At 43.8% G+C, this 8,450-nt stretch overlaps 1 pseudogene; it reads right to left on the bottom strand.

Annotated features, from left to right (window-relative positions):
* Positions 1–5,408: 5,408 nt before the first annotated feature.
* On the bottom strand, positions 5,409–6,857 carry LOC140218913 (uncharacterized; annotated as a pseudogene).
* Between the last annotated feature and the right edge of the window lie 1,593 nt (positions 6,858–8,450).

The following is an 8,450-nucleotide window of genomic DNA, read 5'->3' as shown; positions in this document are numbered from 1 at the left end:
TATTTTATGTGTTTATTGGTTCTTTTGCGCGTCTTATTGAAATGAAAAGGTTTAGTTTATATCTTGGAGCATTAGTTATGCTCGAAACATTGTGAATGCGATCTTGACGCGACTGCCAGGTCTCTGCCATACAAGCCTTCGGAAGCATGTATATAATAACTTGCAAAAAAGGCTATTATTATTATTACGGCTCTAGACGGTTTCATATTTTGTGCATCAGGGTTGGTGCATCCTCCTGTGGCAGCGCCGTGCCAATGTCGTCGTGCGCAGATTGCTCGGATCCTCTTATTTTATTTATTTATTTGTTTATACAATACTGCAGGCCCAAATGAGGGCCCAAGCAGGAGGGGCAGAATACATAAATATTTACGTATGCACGTAAAGATACATACAGACATGAAAAGAAAGTACAAAAGCAATGCAACTATATGGAAATATCATAAGAAAACAAAAAATGAAAGCGACGACTAATAAGATTAAGAGAAGGTACACTGAAGGAAGGCAACTTGACAAACATTAGAATAGTATCACACGCATATTTGAGCAAAGGCAACCACTATCGAGAGAGGAAAAAATGATCGAGAGAGGAAAAAACGGCCATCCTGATGATGGCCGTTTCATGTGTTGCAAAGAGTGTAAAAAAAACTTTCATTTGCGCTCATCATGTTCAGGAATCGCAGAATCAACGTGCATTTCGATGGGTTCGTCCAAACGTGACACATGGAAATGTCGTCATTGCCGACAGGGAAAAAACGGACCCACGGCTACAGATGCATCTGTCACTGATGAACTTAATGCTCTGCAAAGCCAAATAGGAGGTATAAATCAGAAGCTGGACGGTCTCCACTTAGACTTGAAATGAAATCATTGTTACCACTTCCTGCTAAAATCGATCAGATTTTGGTGTCGGCGGCAACTATCGATAAGCTCCAGTCTTCCGTGAGTGAGATCCAGAATTAAATTACATTCATGTCAACGCAATACGACGCTTTTCTGGTTAGAATAGAAGCAAGTAAAAAAAGAAATCAGACAAGCCCACTCAGAGGTTTCGTCACTCACGCTCAAAGTGCAGGAGCAAGAGATCCAGGCTTTGAAAACTGAAATGAATAAACAGGAGCAGTGCAGTCGCCGTTTAAACACGGAAATCCACGGCCTTCCTGCTGCACGTAATGAGGACTTGCGTGCTGTGGCGGCGAATCTTGCCAAAAAATTGAACATAAAAGACTTCGACAGCTCTGACATTCTTGCCATCCATCGCTCACCGAGCAAAAAGAAAAGATAAAATTCCAATCATTCGGGTTAAATTTGCTTGTGTATCTATGAAGAAACTTGGATGTCTTGTCGTCATAAACTGCAGAACTTATGTAAAACTGTAATGACCACAAGCTTTATTCTAATGAGAAACTAACAGCAGCAAACCGCTTACTGTTCCGACTTGGCAGGAAAAAGGGAAAGGAAAAGAAATATAAGTATCTTTGGACCAACCACGGAAACGTGTTTGCTAAGAAAGAGGAGGGTGCCTGATTAATCCGTGTGAACGGCGTGAATTATCTGTTGCGTTTAACGTAATTGTTTCAAAGCGGTCTATCATTCACTACGCAGATCTTTCTCAAAACAACTTCATGGCTCTGTGCCAGAGTTTGGTTGACTTTCAAGCACTTGGTCGTCATTTTTCCTTTCCATCAACAGTTACTACAGTTCATGTCAATATTCACAGTTTGCGAAAGCATTGGGACACAGTTTGTACTCATGTTGATGGCGTTTTACACAATGTCCACATTTTTGTTCTTACTGAAATAAATGTATGCTCGGCCGAGACTAACCTTTTCACTCTTCCAGGATTCGTTTCCTTTTGGTTCACTCGAGACACTTAACGAGGCTGGGGAATAGCAATTTTTGTACAGGATACTTGGAGCGTGGTACAGGTAGTGGCTAATTTTTCTAGTGCGGAATCTTTGGCACTGAGCATTTAAAACCAACTTAGTCATATTTCACTCTTGGCAATATATAGACAACCCTAAAGTAACCTGTCCTTATTTATTAATGAGCTGGATGCACATTTACAAAGGACGACGTTAGTTTCTAACATATGCCTAGTAGGCAATTTCAATATAGACATTCTTAATCCCACTGTAACCTCGGCGGGTGACTAATTAGATATCATTGCAAAACATGGCCTTGAATGTATTATTGACTTTACAACTAGGAAATAATTACTTCTTAATAATTTAGTAAAGTATTGTATCGATCACTTCAACATCCGCACGGAGTCTGCTTCAGTTCATGGTGCAGCGTTACAACAGAAAGTTGCTGACCATTACTTCATAGCTTGTCAGTTACGCTTTCCTTCTGGGTTGTCTTCTTGTTCTAGCCCCGACACTTGCCACGCTATGACCGATACGGCCACTTTTGATAAACTGCTCGCCTTGTTCGACTGGTGCGGCCTGCTTGAAGATACCGATAGGTTCGAGCTACATAATGAATTTTCACGTTCGATGGACATTATATATAAATCCAGAGAAAGGACAGTTTACGTTCGCCGACGCCGCTCAAACCAACCATGGATGAACAGGGTGATATTATCCGATATCAAAGAAAAAGACCTGCTTTGGCAACGGTGCAGACGTTCGCCTAGTGATTGCATTCTTCGTACACAGTTTAAAACTTCTGAAATAAAGTAAACGTCCTTATTCGTGCAGCCAAATGTTCGTATAACAGAAACCGCTTCTATCAGTCTCGTAGAAATCTTAGCAAAACGTGGTCTCTGATAAGCAAGGTGAGAGGATTACCTTCAAATTCCGCTAAAGACATTCAGAATCATTTTGATTCAGATTTATCAACAGTTGTTGACACCTTTAACCAATTTTTCGCTCAGTTTTCTGGGGTGTCTAAGCAATCATGTTACACTGGTAGCAACACTACTCCGGTAAATGAATCCGCTTTCCTACCCACACAAGAAGAGCTTTACTCGTTATTAGGCGGCCGGCTTCAATCGCCAGGTATCGATAAAATTCGCATGTTTGATCTTTACAGGAATTTCAGGAATTTCGGCGTTCTGAAGGATGTCTTGCTAAAGTCCTAAACGGGATAATTGCAAGCGGAAGTATTCCGACGCAGTTAAAAACAGCCGTAGTTCGACCACTTCTAAAAGGTGGTGATGCTAAGTGTGTGCATAATTATCGCCCCATTTCTATACTGCCTAGTTTAGCAAAACGTTCTAGAAAAACATATATTCTTAGTAATGAACAGTTTTGTTAACAAAGCGGGAGGGGTTCTCTGACTGTCAATATGGTTTTATTGAAAAGAGGGGCACTCAGGCTTTATTAAAAGAATTGAGTGACCATATGTTTTCTTCACTTGAAACAAATCTTGTATGCTGTGCACTTTTTTTAGATGTGGCAAAAGCCTTTGACACGGTATGCTATTCGATTATGCTAAAGAAACTCTACAATTTAGGTTGTCGAGGACGATTTCTCCGACTGTTACACAATTTCCTTACATATCATTCCCAAATGGTTTCCATTTCAAACATTTGCAGTTCCCGTTTGTTTCTGAAGGCCGGTGTGCCACACAGTTCCGTACTGTCGCCTTTACTTTTTAATGTATAGGTTAACGACATGTGCAATGTGCTATCCATCTGCAAGTTATTTCAATATGCAGACGATGCTGCACTTTTAGCCACACACGTGAATTTTCCAGAAGCATTCTCAATGCTTGAATATGACGTTGGAAAATTAATGGATTGGTTTGGTACAAATGTAATTGACATCAGTTATTCTAAATAAACGTTGGTTTGCTTTCATAGCCCACTCAAGAGTGTTTCACTTTCTTCTTCACTTTATCTGCACAGCTCTCGCTGTATTAATTGTTTCTGCCCCCGAATACATTTTTCGGACTCTGTAAAGTATGTGGACATATGGTTTGATTCTAGTCTTCTCTTTTCTACTCATTTATCTTACATATGTGCCAAACTTCGTAAAATCTTCTGTTTACTGTATTGTATTAAAGTGTTTTTGCCCTTGTCTGTCATGAAACTTTTGGTTCACTCGTTAGCCTACAGTGTGCTCAGATATGGGATTACAACATTCGTACATTGTTCCTGGCATGAACGTGTAAATAGGTTGCTAAAGTGTATGTTAAAAAGCGTTACTTATGACGTATACAGGCTACAAGAGATGAACCTTTTTCAGATGCTAAAAATACCCAACATGCGATCACTGTTTGTTCAAACAGTGGTACTGAAAAATTCTGGGCGGATACCTTTAATGTCCCCACTGTGCTTTGCTGTCCTTTACGTCACGCACCTGCTTTTTAAGTTCCTTACACACATACCAGGTTTGACAGATATACTCGAGCCTTTTATGTTCCAGAAATATTCAATGCTTTTCCTTCTGAAATTTCTTCCTGCGAGTTTATGCGCGATATTCGCAAAAATTTAAAGAATTGTGCACGGAATGATTATAGGCGTCATGTTTTTATTTTTCCTGTCATTGTGAAACGTGTCTTCGCTATCTGGCTTTTTGTTTGTTTGTTTTTGCTTTCTTGTGATCTATCTTTTTTGTCTTCTACTTTATCGCTCTCTAACTTACGTTTCAATGTCGTTTTTATTTTCTTTCGTAAACGAAGGGGAAGAAAGTCAGTCTTTGTGGCTGAGTCTTGTCACTGACCGCCGGGTTTTGCGTGACAAGCCACTGTGATGACTTAGGCGAACCTGCTTTCTGTATTTGTATTCGCAGATTCGATAATGAATTATTATTATTATTATTATTATTATTGCCGCCATCACCACTAGAAACCTTGATCTTCTCAAAAGCTTTCTCTTGTTGAGTTCCCCAACACCAGTCGCTGTCTTTGTTGAGGAGGCTGCGTAGAGGCGCAGATGTAGACGCAGGGTCAGGAAGAAACCTTGCGAGGTGGTTCATCATGCCTAATAAGGAACGAACCTCAGCGACGTTTTGGGGTCGAGGCAACTCCTTGATTGCTCAGATCTCAGAATCTGGGCGCACACCATTGGCGTCAAAGATCATGCCCAGGAATGCTACTTACTCACCAGCGAAACAACATTTTTCCCTTTTAAAGGTTACTCCTGTTTGTTCCTGTATGCACGTTACGAAGGTGGTTGTCATGTTCCACTTTGTTCTTGCCGTGCACCAGAATGTCGTCCATGTAGTTCAGTACGCCGTCTAGGCCTTCGACAACCTGCGATGACTTTCTTTGAAAAATTTCTGGTGTGGATGTGATCCCGAACGGCAACCTGCGGTAGCAGTACCACCCACACGGCGTACTGAAAGTGGATCTTTTGACACTCTTCGGAAAGCTTTATCTGGTAGAATCAAGAATTCGCGTCCAGTTTAAAAAACATCTTGACTTCCTGGAAGCTTCCCATAACTTGCTCTACCGTTGGAAGCTCATGACGCTCCCATCTGACAAATTGGTTCAGTTAAGTCGACGCATATCCTTACTGCTCCAGACGGCTTCATTACGGGGACAATAGGAGCGCACCATTCTGTCGGTTCTTCGAGCTTTTGTGTAATTCCTTCCCGCTCTAACCTGTCCAGTTCTTGCTTGACTTCTTCCTTCATTGGACTAGGAATCCGTCTGGGTGTAGACAGGGCGTACGGTGTTGCATTCGGAACGAGACGTATGGTATGTTCTCCAGACATGGAACCCGTGCCTTGGAATATCTTAGGATACCTGCTTACGTTGTCGTCAGCAATCTCTAAGTCATCTAGGAAGCAAACGATTCCTAGGGCTTTGATAGCTGGTAGTCCCAACAAGGGTGTGCGCAAGTTGTGCACGGCGTAAATGGTCTGCTTCGAACAGTTGTCTTTCCTAGCTACTTCAGCGTCAAATTTTCCGATTGTACGGATGCTTGCATTGTTCGGTCCTTTAAGATCCCCTGCTTTGTCCACAGAACGCGGAAGTAAAGGAAAATTTTCCCCTACCACTGTCACTTCGGCTCCCGTATCTACTTTCTTGCGCAGCTTATGGTCGTTTATCAGTACCGTGACGAAGTGCTCAGATGGTGCGTTCGCCGACTGCTCGACCGTGCCAAGAAATTTATCAGGTTCGGCAATGTCGTCAAGATTCCTGTCTGCTTGCCTCTTTTTTCGGCACGCCTTTTCGAAGTGGCCTGACTTTCGGCAAAACCTGCATCTTTTCGTTGGACAACTGCTTCTCGGATGAAATGGTCCGGCGCAGAAACTGCAGAGCTTTTCCCGATAAGTTGGCTTCTGACCACGTGTAAACTTTTTTCTCTTTCCAGGGGTTTTCTCGGGCTTTACCGTGGCGACGCAAGCTTCTGGGATCGTGCCCTCGCGCTCTTTTAGCTCGGCTTGCTGTTTCTTTACCGTTTCGATTGTACGTACGTGCTTTTGTCAAAGCCGTGCTCAGCGTGAGATTAGGATCAATTTAAGGTTCTTCCGAGAGAAGCTGGTCTCGTAGTCCTACTACGAAGCGGTCTCTTATTAGGCGTTCCTTCATTTCTTTGAACTCGCATCTGTCTGCTAGCCTGTTAAGCTCGGTTGGAAACTGGTTTACTGTTTCTCCCAGTTGTTGGCGCCGTAAATTAAAGCGAGCACTCTCGTAGACTGTGTTCTTGGTATGGACGAAATAGCCCCTAAATTTTGACTTTACGAGGTTGCAGTCCTCCATTTCTTCGTCTTTGATGTTTAGCGACCGAAGAATCTCCCTTGACTTTCTGCCCATTTTATAGAGAGGAGTCCTTACTTGTACTTCGCCTGGTTTCTCATGTAGTCCGGATGCGAATCTGTAGTCGTCGAATTCGTCCATCCAGGCGGGCCAATCCGCTGCGTTCTGGATGTCAAAGGGCCTAGGAGGCTTGATTCCCGCCATTCTGAAGCGTTGCTTGACGATTGTCACGAGGAGGACTTGTTCTTGTGGAAGCAGGCGCTCGTTCGCTTGTTGACGGGCTGTTGCAGCGCTACATCGTAGTCAGCTTTGACATAGCCACTTCTGACACCATGTCAGATAGACACACAGACGCTCGTCGTCTCATAACCAAGAATGACCCCTTTTAATGTACCGTCGTGAAAATATATACAGCCAGAATGGTCACATGATTTGTGTGGGAACTGGTCAAAGGAAATGAAAGCATAGCGCTTATCTCATCGCGTGTCTGGGGCACAGACAGATAGAGAGAGAGAGAGTAATATAGGAAGGCAGGGATGTTAACCAGTCAATAGTCTGGTTGGCTACCCTACGCTGGGGGAAGGGAGAAGGGGAAGCGAGAGAAGGGAGAGAGAAGGTGTAGATACGTGTACGGACAGCACTTGAGTTAAAGACGCTTGCGCAAACCAGAAGTTCTGAGAAAGCATAAAAGTGCCTTCACTGCCTTCTGAGCCGATGATCGGTCGGGACGGTGCTCTAGTAGCTCCTGTTCACTCAGAGGACGATCATCTAATTTCCTAAATGTGTTGGACAAAGATCGTCTTTGTGTTTGAAATTGAGGACAATGGCACAATAAGTGTTCAATGTTCTACTCGCATCCGCAAACATCACATGCAGGACTATCAGCCATTCCAATTAGTGCTAAGTAGGCATTCTTGAAGGCAACTCCAAGCCATAACTGACACAGAAGAGACGCTTCACGTCGGCATAGACCGGCTGGAGGTCTGAGTTGAAGTAACGGGTTTCGTCTGTGCAGTCTTGTGCGCCTTGTATGTGCGGTGTTCCACTCTGCTAAGGAGATCGTGCGTGCTAAAATGCCAACTTGTCTCGCGGCGTCGGTCCTTTGAGAGAGGAATGGGGACGCAGCGGTCATCTTGGTTTGATGTTCGAGCTGCCTTATCGGCGTCATCATTTCCTATGATACCGCAATGACCTGGTATCCACTGGAAAGAGATATCATGGCCTTTTTCTCTTAAGTGATGGACAAGTTCCACGATTTCGCACGTGAGCTGATCGTGAGCTGCATGTCGGAGAAATGACTGCACACATTGCAAGGCCGGCCTTGAATCACAGAAGACTGACCATTTTCTGGGACTTTCAGCCTTTATCACATGAAGCGCGTCGCGGAGAGCCGCGAGCTCTGCCGCTGTAGACGTAGTGACATGGGAAGTCTTGAACCGCTGGGTTATTCTCATTGTTGGTATAATTACAGCGCCACCGGAACTGGTTGATGTAGTTGATCCATCAGTGTAGACGTGTGTGCAGTCACTGTATTTCTCGTACAAGCGAAGTAAAGTTAGTTGCTTGAGCGCTGATGATGGCAAGTCCGACTTTTTCTGAAGTCCTGGGAGTGTAAGGTTTACTTGAGTACGGCGCATACACCATGGAGGAATGGAAGGCCTTGCCGCAGGTGTGTAACCTGACCTCACAGAAACACAGTGCACGAAGATAGTCGCACTGATTGTCGTGTGGGGCCTATCTACTGGGAGACTTGCGAGGTGGTGGGTAGGGGTCCGGGCGAAGTGTCTTATGTGCACAGG

This window comes from Dermacentor andersoni, chromosome 6, assembly GCF_023375885.2.
Source record: "Dermacentor andersoni chromosome 6, qqDerAnde1_hic_scaffold, whole genome shotgun sequence".
NCBI lineage: Eukaryota > Metazoa > Arthropoda > Arachnida > Ixodida > Ixodidae > Dermacentor > Dermacentor andersoni.
This window is presented reverse-complemented; position numbering and strand designations above follow the sequence as displayed.